We start from the raw sequence: 15,615 nt of genomic DNA, 5'->3' as shown, positions 1-15,615 counted from the left end.
AGGAAGTTCGATGACCACGTGAAATGGGGGAGTTGGGGCTGCTGCTCATAATGAGTCAATGCCAAGTGCCTCAATGAGCCTTCTGTTTCATAATACAACCATTTGAGCAGTGGTGGTCAGCTCTGCGTTAAGCATTGACTGGCATGACTCAGGGGCCTCAATCTGACATGGCAGTTTTGCCGCATTTGCTGCAGAGGAAGACAGTGGGCTGAGAAGGTGCACGATTTGCAGGCCTCTGTTTTCTCTGGTCCCTCTTCATGGCCAGCTTTTCATTTCTGTTTGCCTCTTCCAATGCTCTTCCAAAACAGTCAGCCTTTGAAGTCAAGGCCTTCAGCATCAGTCTCCCAGTTGTCAGCGTTAATGTGAGTTTATATCTCACTTGCAGATGCCCAGGTAGTCATGATCCAGTGGCCAGTTCACTGTACAGAAGGTCTTTGAGTATACTGCCATCATCCATCTGAAGAACATTGCCAAGCCAGCACAAACATAGTTTATTTAGCATTGAGTGTATGCTGATAAAATGAGCATGCTCCAGGACCTCTGAGTTGGTAACCCTGTCCCGCAAAGAGTTCCTGAGGATATGCCTGAGACAGCAAAGGTGGAAACTGTTCAACCTTTTCTCCTGCCTAGCATTGGTTTTCCAGGTATCACCACTGTAGACGACGGAGGCTTGGTAGAATCACAGTTTTGTGTTCTCAGTCAGGTTGCTGTTGTTCCACACTCTCCTCGGTTTGGATGCGTATATTGATTTTAGCATCTAGTGACAGATTGCTGATGATTGTGGAGCCAAGATATGTGAAACTATCAACTACCTCCAGCGTCACATTGTCAATGCTGATAGATGATGTATGGCAACATCCTGGACCTGATGCTGATGGGCAAACCACTCTTCACAGTCATGAGACAGCCTATCCGTCTGCCATTGAAGGTGTTCCTAGGTATGGAATTCTAGTGCGGCATCATCGGCATAGAGCAGCTCTCTGATGAGGAGTTGGCACATCTTTATCTTGGATCTCAGGCGAGCAAGGCTGAACCGCTTTCCTTCAGTTCTGTTGTGTAGGTAGACACCCTCTGTAGTTGACTGGAAGGCAAATGATAGCTGTCAGAGACAGTTTATGGGCAGAATTGTCCCAGATTTGCACTGTGGTATTAGGCAGGGAAAACAACATTTTACTCACCTGCTGCAATGGCGGCTTCTCACGTCGTATCATCCCAAACATTAAGCATTAATTATGCATTCCCAGGAAACACACCGTTTCGATGGTAGGTGGGCTCTCATTGGCCCACCATGCCATCATCTCGCTGCTTCTCAGTGCTTCCAGCCAGGACTGCTGCACAGAAGACAGGATTGCCCCGAAAGGCAAAAAGACTGCAGACCCCTGTTTTAATGACGTGTCCCTCAAGTGCCTATTGGACATCATGGATGCCCGCCGTGATGTCCTCCAACCCCGCTCAGGCCGCAGGAGGGGCAGCGGCATCACCAATCCATGGGAAGCGGTGGCAGCAATGGTCAGCATCAATGCCCTGCAAAAGAGGACAGTCACCCAGTGCTGCAACAGGAAGAATGGCCTCAACCGTTCTGCCAGGGTAACTCGCTCTTCTCATCACTCTCAAATCACACACTCACAAACCCATCACACATCCACAGAGATCTCACACCTCAAGGGATAGCACCACTAAATCTCACACACACCCTCACATCTCCATCAGGTTCATATCATCTTGAGCTCGCATCCTCATCCTGTCCATGGTTCCGCTCACCGCACAAACATGGCAGTGCCATGTGTCCTGCTCACACTCTCTCCATCTGTTTCCATACAGGAGGAGTCAGCTCACATCAGCAGGGAGAGGTCCCAGACCCGGGGTGGGGGGGTGGTGGAGTGACCCACATTAGGCCCCTTACTTTGAGGACCATGCCATCACTCTGGCTGGTGAGAACATGGACCATGTCTACAATGACGGTGAGGACTGTGGCAAACGCCCTCATGAGGATCCTGCACCACATGATCCCTCTCTCAACGTAAATGTGAGTGCTCTCTCTCCTGCTTTTGACTCCTGCCATGCTCTAATTATCTCCACTTTGGTTCAGAGGAAGCGCTGCCAAGCCACCGACACCCTCAGCCAGCCAGTCCCTCAACTCCATGCAGGTCCTCATCTCCAGCAAAGAGGACACCCCCTCCATTGGAGAGCTGGAAATAAGCAGCCTGGAAGACCTGTCACAGTGCTTACCCATACCCTCCAGAGACACTTATCTCAATGGGACCTAGATCTAGAGCAGGCTCATGTTCACAATCTGGTGGTCACCGCAAGGACACGTATCTGCAACAGGAGGAGGCAGGTTCAGCCGAGCTCTGCAGCACTCGGAAGACTGCTGGGAAACAGGCATCTGTGACGTATGAGCCAAATGATGGGCCTAACGATTTGGCCTTCCAACTCATCGTGGAGAGTCAGCAGAAGGTGGGGGAACATCATGCAGAGCTGCTGGAAGCCCTCAACAGAGTGGCTTGCGAGTTGGAGGAGTGTATCCACCTGTTCTCTGATGAACTAGTGCCCACATGTGCACTCATGGAGGTCTCCATGGGAAGGATGGCGGATGCCACGGAGACCCTGGTCTAGCAGAATGCGGAGATGTGCACAGACCTGCACTCCATCGCGGGAGCCATGGGTGACTTCTTGCGTTGGCAATGCGAGAGGGAAACGGGGCACCTCGATGTCCCTCCAGGTGCTCCTTCTCCTCAAGGAGTCAGGCCAAGGCCTCTGGGCATCTGAAAGGAGGAGCGGCAACTAGACACGGCTGGGTCATCTACCCAGTAATCTTAGAGACTGTCCTCTCCAAGTCTCCTTTGCCTGTGAGCCCCTCAACCTCGTCCTCTGTCATCACAGAGGGAGCAGCTGGCCAACGAATGATTCTGGAGGGAGAAGTGTGTGTGTGGCAGGGCCTTTTGGAGCCTCATGCAAGCACTCTCCCATGCACGCGGGTCCTTACCATATCACACTCACCTCACTGTCCGCGGCGTTTCCTAAGCTGCCTGCTGGGTTCACTTTCAGTTGTCCATCTGAGCTGACCTGCATCTCTGCTCACTGAGCACATTCCCATGCAGCACCTGATCTTGCCCACCACGACTCCCATTTCACTTTCGATTTAGACAGCATGGTGGTGATTCAGTTCTTCATTCACTCCCCCATCCTTTCCTCTCTCCCAGTCACCCATTTCCTTTCCCCCATCACTGTTGACCCCCTCCCGCCCCTTGGCATCACCTTCCACTTCCCCTCTGTGACCTACCAGCCACAACGCTTTTCCTATGGGGGATGTCCCAAGTAAATGTGCACGTTCCCTTCCTTCCCGAAGGTCCCACCCCATCCACACTAACCTCCCCAACCTCCTCCTTCCCACCCCCAGGATCCGTGTCTGTCTCTGAGTCCCCACCAGCCACTTCGCTGTCCCTTCTACTGTTAGCATCGAATCCTCACCCTCCCACCCTACCGCCTCACTCTGCCCACGGTCATTTTCACCATTCCTTCGTACCACGCCCACCCTCAGTTCATGCCCCAGGAGGCAGTCATGGACTCATCAGAGTCCTTCCTTCCACATTCACATGACCTCCCCCTCCCCTCTGGACCCTTCCTCCCTTGGAACCCCTCCCCACCACCCCCCCGCTTAGTGCTCTCCATCTCCCGGACTCCCCCCTCCCCACCCTCCCCCGCCCCCCCCAACCCCGCCCCCCCTCCCCACATCCCCATTTAGTTCTTCCCCCTCCCTGACTCCTTCTGACACCCTTACTTCTTCCGTCACCCTGAGTCCTTTCCCCTCCCCACTCTTCCCTCCAGCCTTATTCCTTCTCCCTTCCCAACTCCTTCCTCTCCCCTTCCTTCTTCCTCCACCCTTACTCCCTCCCCTCTCTGCACTCCTTCCTCCTCCCATACTTTCTCCCCTCTCTGCATTCCTTCCTCCCACTGGACACCCTCCTGTCTCCGTACTCCTTCCTCCTCCTGGACTCTCTCCCCTCTCCGCCTTCCTTCCCCTCTCCAAACACCTTCCCACCCCCTTATACCTACTTCCCCAGTTGCCATCTTCTCCTCTGTTACCCCCTCCTCCCCCCATACTCTCACCCCCCCCACCCCCAACCTACCCCCCTGACACCTTTGTTCCCCCCCCTCCCAACCTTACCCCTCCCCCGACACCTCTCCTAGTCGATCCTAGACATTCCTCTCCCACCCCACCCCGGTACACCTTCCTATCCCAAACATAGCTGGACCTTCATCTCCATCACCTCGACCCTCAACCGTCATTTTCCAACTTCTGTGGGCTGCTTCGCAACAGAGCCATGTCCATGAGAATCCACCCAGCATGTCATTGATGTTCCTCCAGTTCACCGTTGCTGTCGGGCTCCAGCATCTTCTGCTCCTTGGATGTCCACGATGTGAGCAAGGCCCTGGTGGTAAGTCCCGACTTCTGCACGTAACACTTGTCAAGACGTGTTTTACACCAGAATGTTCTCCTGCTGACATGTGTGGATGATCCAGCAGAGGCAGGTGGGGGTAATGATTCTGTCGGTTTGGCCTCATAATGATATGTGGATGTATTACAATGAGGTTCCTGATGTCCGATGGTGGAAAACATGGCCTGCCATTGACGGGCTGAGCAGACGATTGCAAACTGGTTTCACGACAATGTGAAACCAATTTTTGGCCTTCTCGCCATATTGTCCGCTCATGCCGCTGAACATGTCCGACATCAGTGGGCATGGAAAATTCCACAGTATGTGTTTTCTTATTGTCTATGATCAAAGTATATTTTTAAAGTGGGAGAAGGATTCTCCCTCAACCTGTTCCAACCTCAAGTTCACCTGAGAAACTGACCTCCTGACAATTGAACCAGAATAAGCCTCACAGCTTACTAAGGATTCTCTGTTTTACAAGACATCCAGTCCAGCTGAATTCACCTTAGAAACTAAAGGCCTGTTACAAAAGAGACTGAAATAATCCCAGATAATAATTGCATTGATTTTTCTCTTCATCTGTATGTAATTCTTTGTGTGTGTTGAGGTTCATGTGTTTTTTTTACCTTCAGAGTGCTTTGTCCCAATTTGAAGAATTTCCAGCAGCAACCTTTTAGTAAATTCAAAAATAAAGAAGATTATTTTTTAACACATATTTGCCCTGGACGTTAAAACACAATGTCTCACACATACTATCACACACACAAAGATTAGATACAGATGAAGAAAAAAATCAATGCAGTTATTATCTGGGATTATTTCATTTTCTTTTGTAGCAAGCCTTTAATTTCTTAAGTGAATTGATGCTTTAGCTGGACTGGAGGTCTTGTAAAGCAGAGAATTTTCCGTGAGCTGAGAGGCTTCTTCTGGTTAAATTGTCAGTAGGTTAGTTTCTCAGGTGAACTTGAGGTTGGAACAGGTTGAGGGAGAATCCTTCTCCCACTTTCAAGGTTTCGTTGTTTTACCTGCATGGTTGTCTTGCAGCTGATTTGATGGCTTTTCAGGTGGTGTTTTAGATGGTATCTGTCATGGTGTTTCTGACATTCCTGATCTGAACAGCTTCTGCTGTTATTTTTTTGAAGAACAGGTAACAAAAATGGTTGCCTTAATCATGCAACCAATTACAAGTTCAAAGTCCTTCTTCCAAAAAAGGTAGTGGTTTATTTTTTTCACATCCTGTGTTTTTGCCTTTCACATGAGAGCTTTTGAGGCTGCCATGGTTCTTGTAATTGAATGACTCCATTCAATTTAAATGATCCTTTTGAATACCTTTTAGAAAAGACATTGAGTTTTGATGATTTTTATGGCCCAGGATGAAGTAGAAAGGTGAGTCGGCTGATGTGTGATAGTCTTGATCTGTTGATTGTTATTATTATAAACAAATGGACATGTGAATTTCACAAATGAGTGTGATTGTACATATTGTAATGAGGTATTTAGTTGAGTTCCAGGTCTGTCTGGAGCTGATATTGCCAAAGTCACATGATGTATTGCCAACCATCTTAAAATCTGTTCTGTCCATTTGAAAAATATAGTTTTAAAATTTGTAATATCTTCATGCTTGTACTGGGCATGACACAGCAGCAAAGAGACGAGTATGTCAAAACATGTCAGTGCCAGAACACAACCCTGTTTGACACCTCTGCAGATCTCGAAGGGCTCCAATGTTGCACTGTTATTGCTGACGTTACCCATCACGTTGACATGAAAAGAGGAGATCACATTGAGTAGCTTTGGTGGACAGCTAATTTTCTCTAGCAGCTTAAAAGACTGTCAATGCTCACATGATCAAATGCCTTGATGAGGTCAATGAAAGCAATATATAATGGTCTCTTTTGTTAAGGGCACTTCTCTTGCAACAGCCAGACTGAGAAGATCATGTCAATTGTAGATCTACCAGTTCTGAAACCACACTGGGATTTAGATAGATGCATTCAGCCAGGATCTGCTGCCTGACAAGGGCAACATAGGTAAATACTTATCCCATGATGCTCAACAGGGAGATACCTTGATAACTGTTGCAATCACTGCGGTTGCCCTTGTTCTTGCACAGGGTCACAATCTTTGCATCTCACATATCCTGGGGCACTGCCCCTTCCCTCCAACAGAGACAGAGAAGTTTGTGCAGATGCTTCAAGAGTGCCAGTTTCCTATGCTTGGTGAGTTCAAGTGGTATAGCATCAGCATCTTGAGCTTTGCCCGGGGTAAGCAAGTCAATATTTTTGCTAAGCTCCTCCACTGTGGGTTCAATATCCAGACCTGCCATCAGAGGCAGGCTTTCTATGGTGTCTAGAGCTTCCTTGGTGACAGTGTTCTACCTAAAGTACAAGTGTTCCACACATCTCCCCATCTGTTTATTACAGTTGGCGATGACTTCCCCTGCCTTTGTTTTCAATGGAGCCGTTTTCTTTGCTGATGGACCTATGTTACCTTCCTGATCCCTTCATACATGCACACTAACATTCCCTGTGTTGAAGGACATTTGGATATTCTGGCAAAGTTATAACCAGTAGTCGCTGGTACACAGCCTAGCATTCTGTTGCACTTTACTTTGAGCGGCTCTTCGTACATTTGAAGTTTTCTTGTGTGGATCTCCCTTGTAACGAATGCAAAAATCAGCGAGAGCAGCAGCATTGAAGTCATTGAGAGACAGAGTGGGACTTCAGTGTGAGAAGCAGCAAAGGCTTAAATTAGTACAGAAAGTGGTGATGAGAAGAGGCATTAATTTGACTTAAGTAAGTCCTAATTAATTATTTTCTTAATTATTTTTAAGACACAATAAGGATGGCAAGGCAGGTGATATGTTGAGACTGCTGACTGAAAAGGTAAATGGTCAGAGACAGGAAGGTGTGACTGCAAGTGAGGCAGGTAAGGGGATCTAGAAGGTAGAAATGGAGGAGCCTCAGCCTTTGCAAATGTCCAACAGGCTGGGGGTGCCCGTAGCTTGTATATATGAAATGGGGGCTCCAGGGTGAATGAGCAAACTGACCATGACACCATGCTACAGGAAGCCATTCAAGCAGGGAAAGTTAATAGGAAAGTAGTGGTAGTAGGGGACAGTATAGTCAGTGGGATAGACACAGTTCTCTACAGCCAAGAGCAAGAGTCCAGAAGGCTGTGTTGCTTGCCCGGTGCCAGGGTTTCAGACATTTGCTCTGGGCTGTAGAGGAACTTGCAGTGGGAGGGGAAGTATCCAGTTGTCGTGGTCCACGTTGGTATCAATGACATAGGTAGAATTAAGAAAGAGGTTCTGCTTAGAGAGTATGAACAGGTAGGTGCTAAATTAAAAAGCAGAACCTCAAAGCTAATAATCTCTGGATTATTACCTGAGCCACGGGCAAATTGCTGTAGTGTAAATAAGATGAGAGAGTTAAATGCATGGCTCAAAGATTGGTGTGTTAGAAATGGGTTTCGATTTGGGCACTGGCACCATTACTGGGGAAAGGGGAGCTGTACCAGTGGGACGGTCTTCACCTGAACCATGCTGGGCACCAGTGTTCTGGCAGGTCATATATCAAGGGCAGTAGAGAGGGCTTTAAATTAAATAGTGGGGGTGAGGGATCAATTTTAGTAGGATATGATAAATTAAAGAGAGAGGAGAAGGCAAATGAGCAATGAAGCAATAAGGAAATGGTGGTCAGAGAGTGGCAGGAAGGGACAGAGCATACAAACGTAAGTGAGCACCAGCAGATAAGGCTAGAGGTTGCAAAAATGCTAAAATAAAAAAAAGACAGAGTTAAAAACACTGTATCTGATTGCACACAGCATTTGCAATAAGGCAGATGAATTGATGGCACAAATAGAAGCAAACAGATATGACCTAATTGCCATTACAGCAATGTGGCTACAAGGTGACCAAGGTTGGGAACTGATTGTTCAAGGATGTTCAGCATTTAGGAAAGATAGACAAAAAAGGAAGAGGAAGTGGAGTAGTGCTGGTAATAAAGGATGGGATTCATACATTAGTGAAAGAGGATCTTAGATCAGAAGACCAAGTTGTGGAATCAGTTTGGGTGGAGCTAAGAAGCAGCAAAGGGGCAGCAAACAGTAGTAGGAGTTGTTCATAGGCAACTAAATAGTAGTACTAGTAGTAATGTAGGGCACAGTCTAAATCAAGAAATTAGAAGCATATGTCACAAGGGTAGTATAGTAATAATGGTGGACTTCAATCTACATATAGACTGCTGTGGAGGACGAGTTCCTAGAATACATACAAGATGGTTTTCTAGAACAGTATGTTGAAGAACCAACTAGAAAACACACTATTTTAGATCTAGTATTGTGCAATGACAAAGGCCTAATGAATAATTTTGTTATAAAAGAGCCTTTCAAGAAGAGTGACCATAATATGATAGAATTTTACATTGTTAGTAAAGGATGGGATTCATACATTAGTGAGAGAGGATCTTAGATCAGAAGAAGATCAAGTTGTGGAATCAGTTTGGGTGGAGCTAAGAAACAGCAAAGCAGCAGCAAACATTAGTAGAAGTTGTTCATAGGCCACTAAATGTTAGTAGTAATGTAGGGCATGTGGAGTATAAATCATTGAAAGTGATGTCGCTCAATCCAAAATGAGGGTCTTAAGTCTAAACAAAGGAAACTATGAAAGTATGAGGAGCAAGTTGGCTATGGTAATTTGGGAAACAACATTAAAAAGGTACGATGGTAGACAAGCAATGCCTAGCATTTAAAGAATTAATACATGGTATATAACAAATTTACATTCTTTTGAAGCACAAAAATGCAACAGAAAAGGTGACCTAACCATGGCTAACAAAAGAAGTTAAGGATTATATTAGATTAAAGGAAGAGGCTTATAAAGTCAAAAATAATAAGCATGAGCATTGGGAGCATTTTAGCATTCAGCAAAGGAGAACCAAGAAACTGATAAAGAGAGAGAAAACAGAATATGAAAGTAAACTGACAAGAAACATAAACACAGACTGTATAAGCTTCTATAGGTATGTAAAAAGGAAAAGATTAACAAAAGGCAAATGTGGGCCAATTACAGGAAAAGACAGGGGAACCTATGATGGGGGACAAGGAAATGACAGAGAAAGTAAACAAATAATTTGTGTCTGTCTTCACCGAGGAGGGTACAAAAAACCTCCCTGAAATACTAGAGAACCAAGGGACTAGTGAGATTGAGGACCTGAAAGAAATTAGTATTAGTAAAAAAGTAGCACTGGAGAAATTAATGGGACTTAAAGTAGATAAATCCCCTGGACCTGATGATCTACACCCCAGGGTGTTGATAAAGGTGGGTTTAGAAACAGTGGATGCATGGATCTTTAAAAGTTCTATAGATTCTGGAACAGTTCCTGCAGATTGGAAGATTGCAAATGTAACCCCACTATTTAAGAAAGGAGGGAGAGAGAAAACAGGGAACTATAGACCTCATGACATCAGTAGTGGGGAAGATGCTATTAAGGATGTGATAACATGGGTGCTTAGCAAATGATGGTAGAAATGGGCAGTGTCAACATGGATTTATGAAAAGGAAATCACATTTGACAAACCTGTTGGAGTGATTTGAGGATGTAACTAGCAGAGTAGATAAAGGGGAACTAGAGGATGTGGTGTATTTGGATTTTCAGAAGGCTTTTGCTAAGACCATAAGATGTAGGAGCAGAAGTAGGCCATTCAGCCCATTGAGTTCCACACAAGAGGTTAGAAAGCAAAACTAGAGAACAAAGGATTAGGGGTATTAAACTGGCATGGATTGGTTAACAGACAAAACAGAGAGTAGGAATAAATGGGTCATTCTCAGGTTGGCAAGCTGTGACTAATGGGGTACTGCAAGTATTAGTGCTTGAGCCCCAGCTATTCACAATCCATATCAATGGATTGGATGTGGGGACTAAAAGTAACATTTTCAAGTTCGCTGATGACATAAAATTTGGTGGGAATGTGAGTTGTGAAGAGAATGCAAAGAGGCTCCAAGGAGATTTAGGCAGGCTGAGTAAGTAGACAAGAACATGGCAGATGGAATATAATGTGGAAAAATGTGAAGTTATCCACTGTGGTAGGAAAAACAGAAATGCAAAGTATTTCTTAAATGGCGAGAGATTGGGAAGTGTTGGCGTCCAAAGGGATCCAGGTGCCCTTGTTCATAAATCACTGAATGCAAACATGCAGGTTCAACAATTAATTAAGAAGGTAAATGGTATGTTAACCTTTATTGCAAGAGGATTAGTGTACAGGAGTAAGGAAGTCTTGCTGCAGTTGTTTAGAATCTTGGTGAGACCAAACCTGGAGTATTGTGTACAGTTTTGGTCTCCTTACCTAAGGAAGGATATACTTGCCATAGAGGGAGCACAACAAAAGGTTCAGCAGACTGGTTCCTGGTCTGGAAGAATTGTCCTATGGGGAAAAATTGAGGAGATTGGGCCTGTATTCTCCAGAGTTTTGAAGAATGAGAGGTGATCTCATTGAAGTGTCCAAAATTCTTAGAGGGCTCGACAGGATAGATGTAGGAGGGATGTTTCTCTTGGCTGGGGTGTCTAAAAACAGGGGGCACATTCTCAGAATGGAGGGAGGACATTTAGGACTGAGATGAGGAGGAATTTCTTTACCAAGAGGGTGGTGAATCTTTGGAATTCTTTACCGCAACGGACTTTGGAGCCTCAGTCATTGAGTATATTCAAGACAGAGATTGATAAATTTCTGGATATTAAAGATATCAAGGGTTATGTGGATAGTGCAGGAAAATGGCATTAAAGTAGATCAGCCATGATCTAACTGAATGGCGGAGTAGGCCCGAGGGGGTGAATGGCCTACCCCGCTTCTATGTTCCTATGTAATTAATGACAATGGACAGCTTGGCTTCAATGACAGATTCCATCACCGTGATGTTAGCCTCGAACCAGTCAGCATTTTGCCGTTCTTGCTTCCCATATCGAGAGTGTGACGTTGTAGATGGTCACTTAGAGTATATTCCATTTCACTTCTGCATTCTGTGGGAATGCTGGAGACCGCCTGTTCAATCAAGTTGAGGAACCAGTTGGTTTTTATCTGAGTAGATAGTGTGACTGATGTTGATATAATGATTGCATTTCTGCTTTGAACGAAAATACTTCAAGATTTGTATCCTATCTATGGTGCACACCAGGGAGTGATCTGTATCACAGTCAATGCTGTGATAGCTGTGTATTGAGAATGCTGTTAGGGGAGTCACGTCTGGTGATCAGATCCAGCTGGTACCGATGTCGTAATCTTGGATGTCTTTAGGACATCTTGTGGTAAGGGTTGTTCTAAAAGAAGTGTTAGTTACAGAAAATTCTGAAAACAACAAAGCTCAAGTAGTCTCTCGCCGTTGTCATTGATCTTTCCCAAGCCATGATGTCTGAGGCAGCAGGGCCATGTTTCATGGTCCATGCCCACTCTTGTGTTGAAGTTCCCTAGTAGTTAAAGCTACTACTTTAGATTTAGGGATTCTGCTGTTAGCAGCGTCAAACTCCTCCTAGAACTGGTCTTACACCTCAGTAGTGGAGCACAGCACTGGAGGATAAATAAACATGAGGTTAACCAGTCCTTTTTGAGTTGAGTAGCGAGTTTCTTACAGATTAGCCCACACTTTGCTCACTCATTTTCTCTGAATCTTCCCCTGCCAGATTAACTTATATTGTTTTTCTTCCTGTGATCTCCTCTTGGGGAGCCTAGTATCTAGTAGGGAAGCTATGTCAACCTTCAGCCTATTAAGTTCCATTTCAATTACAGCTGTCTTGCACACTTTAATGACCAACTGCAAGTCATCTAGTCCCATGCACACGGTCCTGATGTTCCAGCTTGTTAAACAAAGAGTTGGCATCTTCTTTCTTTTTATTTGTCTTGTTTGTTTGCCTGGTGTGATGCATTCCGTTGAGCAGAAACTCTAGGCTCCAAGCACCAATTGAAGCAGATGGATAAGTCATTCCAGTATTACCGAGACTAAGGCTCAAGTTTTTGTTCCCGTGCCGGATGCACAGAGATGGAAGTATTTCGGGCTCCACAAACTCTACATTTAAAAATGGCTGCCCAGACATCAGATTTTTTTGGACCCGTGGGATACGGGCTGGATTAGAAGTTGGGTCAGGAGATTTGCAATGAACTGAGGAAGATGCCGGGTGCAGAGGCAGTCTGGGGAGAAGGCCCGCCTCGGGGCTCTGGCACTGTGTCTGAAGTTTTAAAATATAGACTAAAAGATGAAATATCCCTCACTCCCTCTCACACTCTTCATGCCCCGTCCATGCCACCTCATGCCCCCCACCCACACCCATGGCCCTTTATAGCCCCAGTGCCAACTTAGTGTCAACTCATGCCAACCCATGCCCCCCATCCACCATCCTTTGCCCTTACACCCACCATGTCAACTCACCTAGTATCCACCATGGACAGACCTCAGGATTCACGCAGAGATGAGATAAAATAAAGTCCTAAGTGTCTGTTGCAGACTTCACTATATTGAAAAAACGCTCATTCATTAAAAAAATGCATTTATCAACTTTGCATTCCTTCAACTAAATAAAGCCCCTCCACCCAAAGGGGACCTTATCTCCCCCAAAGGTAGCCAGGCACTGGATCCAATGCAGTACCTTATCTCTCCATTCCTTATTGCAGTCCTACTCTGGGCCCCTCCCTCTTCTCTTTAGCAGGCATATTGATGACTATTAATGCTACTTCCTGCTCGCACCATAAACTGGAAAACGTCATTGACTTTGTTTCCAATTTCCACCGGTCTCTCACCTTCACCAGGTCCATCTCTGACTCTTCTCTTCCTGGACTTCTGTCTCTATTTCTGGGGATAGGCTATCAACTAATATGAACCATAAGCCCACGAACTCCCATAGCTACGTTGATTGCACTTCCTTAGACCCCACTTCCTGTATGGACTCTATTCCTTTCTCCTCGTTTCTCCCTCTCTGTCACATCTGTTCAGATGATGCAACCTTTCACTCTACTGCTTTTGATACGTCTTCCATTTTCCTCAGCTGAGGATTCCCAACTACTTTGATTGGCAAAGCACTCCACTGTGTCTGATCTACTTCACACACTTCTGCTCTCACCACTTCTCCTCCTTCCCAAACCATGATACAGTTCCCCTTATCCTCACCTTCCAACCCTCCAGCCTCCATATTCAACAGATCATCCTCTGCCATTTTTGTCAGTTCCAACATGATGCCACCACCAACACACATTTTCCCTGCCCTCTTCTTTCAGCATTGCAAAGGGACTATTCCCTCTGCATCACCCTGGTCCATTTATCAGTCATCGCCAATGCCCCCTCCCTTTCCTACAGCATTTTTCCATACAAGCGCAGGGAATGCAATAACTGTTCTTTCACCTTCTCACCATCCAAGGCCCTAAATAAGCTTTCCAGATGAAAATGATTGTATGTATTTTTCTTCAATTTAATATACTGTATTCGCTGCTAACAACGCGGTCTCCTCTACATTGGAGAAACCAAAAGCAGACTGGGTGATCACTTTGCAGAACACCTCCATTCAGTCCTCAAGCATGAGCTTGAGCTTGTCGTTTTAATTCTCCACCTTGCTCCCACTCTGACCTTTATGTCCCTGTCCTGTTACACAGTGTTCCAATGAAGCTCAGCACAGCTTGTGAAACAACATCTCATCTTTTGATTAAGCAATCAATGGCCTTCTGGACTCATTGAATTCAGCAATTTTAGATCATAGCCTCTGTCTCCATCTTGTTCTCTATTTTTTTTAGCTGGGTTGGTCATATTTCATGTCTTTCTTTATCCCTTCATGTTGCATTCAGATGGCTGCTATGTAGCCATTCATGCCTCATCTGGAGACACCTTTGTTCTTTTACAAACCCATTAACACTCTCTAGCTTTTGCACCATGAACTCTGTTATTTAATCTCACCTGCCCTCCATCCTATCACAGACCTTCCTTTTTGTTCTTCCTAACCTACCCCCACCACAACTTCCACTATCTCAAACCTTTCTTAAAATATTTCTATCCTCTATTCTGATTCTTCTTATCGTGTCCACGGACAGTCTATACATGACCCAGCCAGACTGGACACATTTTTGCGCCTTGTTGTTGAATTCGGCAAGATCTGCAACAGTGCAGGGTTCCTCTAGCGATAGGCATTGCAGGAGATGTTGCATAGTCTGTGGCTCAGTTCCACATTCACAAGTTGTAGGGCTGGTTGTATATCCCCATTTGCTTAGTGATACCTTTGAATGACCTACACCAGTCCTAAGTCTGTTAAGGCACTTCCAGGTTGCCCAGTTGCAATTAGCTCCTGGGAGAAGGCTTTCATCCGGTAGAATTTCCATCGCTGGGGGTTGTTCGAGACTGGCGAGCCGGTCTTTCCACAAGGCGATGTGGGCTTCAGATGGGGTTGATTGTAATGGAACAACACTGTTCATGAAGCTCTTCCTTGACTTTAGGCGGCTGGGTGTATGACCATGTAGAGGGTGTCTCTCATCTGATATTTGACGGAGCGCTCTTTCTTGCTGGCTACCATTCTTATATCAGGGGGAGCGATACCCGCCAGGATATAAAGGCTGTTGGTGTTTGTTGGTTTTAAACAACCTGTGATAAGTCGGCAGCTTGCATTCAGAACGGCATCCATCTTCTTAGCATGAGTAGATCTTTCCCATGCAGGGCAGGCGTATTCGGCAGTGGAATAGCAAAGAGCAAGTGCACTGGTTCGCAATGTTTTCGAACTTGCTCCCCATTTTGTGTTAGTGAGCTTATTCAGGATGTTGTTTCGTGCGTTCACTTTTGCCTTTGTCTTTTCGATGTGGTTGTTGAAGGTGAGACATCTGTCAAGGGTGACTCCTAAGTAGATAGGGTGCTCGCAATGCGTCAGTGTTGCTCCACACCAGGTTACTTTAAGCTGGCGTTTGGCTTCACGGTTTCTGAGGTGGAATGCACAAACTTGTGTCTTTGATGGGTTTGCGCGAAGGTGGTTTTCTTCATAGTAGGATGTTAGTCCCTCCAAGGCCTCAGAAAGCGTTTTCTCCACGGTGTTAAAATCAGTGTTTTGGGCAGTGACACATAAGTCATCAGCATATATAAAACAGCATGTGAGACCGTCTATAGGTTGGTCATTCGTGTAGATGTTGTACAGCAGCGGTGCAATTACGCTTCCCTGAGGAA

The 15,615-nt window shown here is 45.6% G+C and overlaps 1 protein-coding gene across 26 annotated transcripts in view; it reads left to right on the top strand.

Annotated features, from left to right (window-relative positions):
* LOC144684561 (uncharacterized) overlaps positions 1-15,615 on the top strand; it is a 336,148-nt gene that overhangs the window by 153,951 nt on the left and 166,582 nt on the right. The window lies entirely within an intron of this gene.

Source organism: Cetorhinus maximus, chromosome 9 (assembly GCF_964194155.1).
Source record: "Cetorhinus maximus chromosome 9, sCetMax3.hap1.1, whole genome shotgun sequence".
In the NCBI taxonomy this organism is placed as follows: Eukaryota; Metazoa; Chordata; class Chondrichthyes; order Lamniformes; family Cetorhinidae; genus Cetorhinus; species Cetorhinus maximus.
Note: the sequence above shows the minus strand (reverse complement) of the source record. Positions and strands in the feature narration are given on the sequence as shown.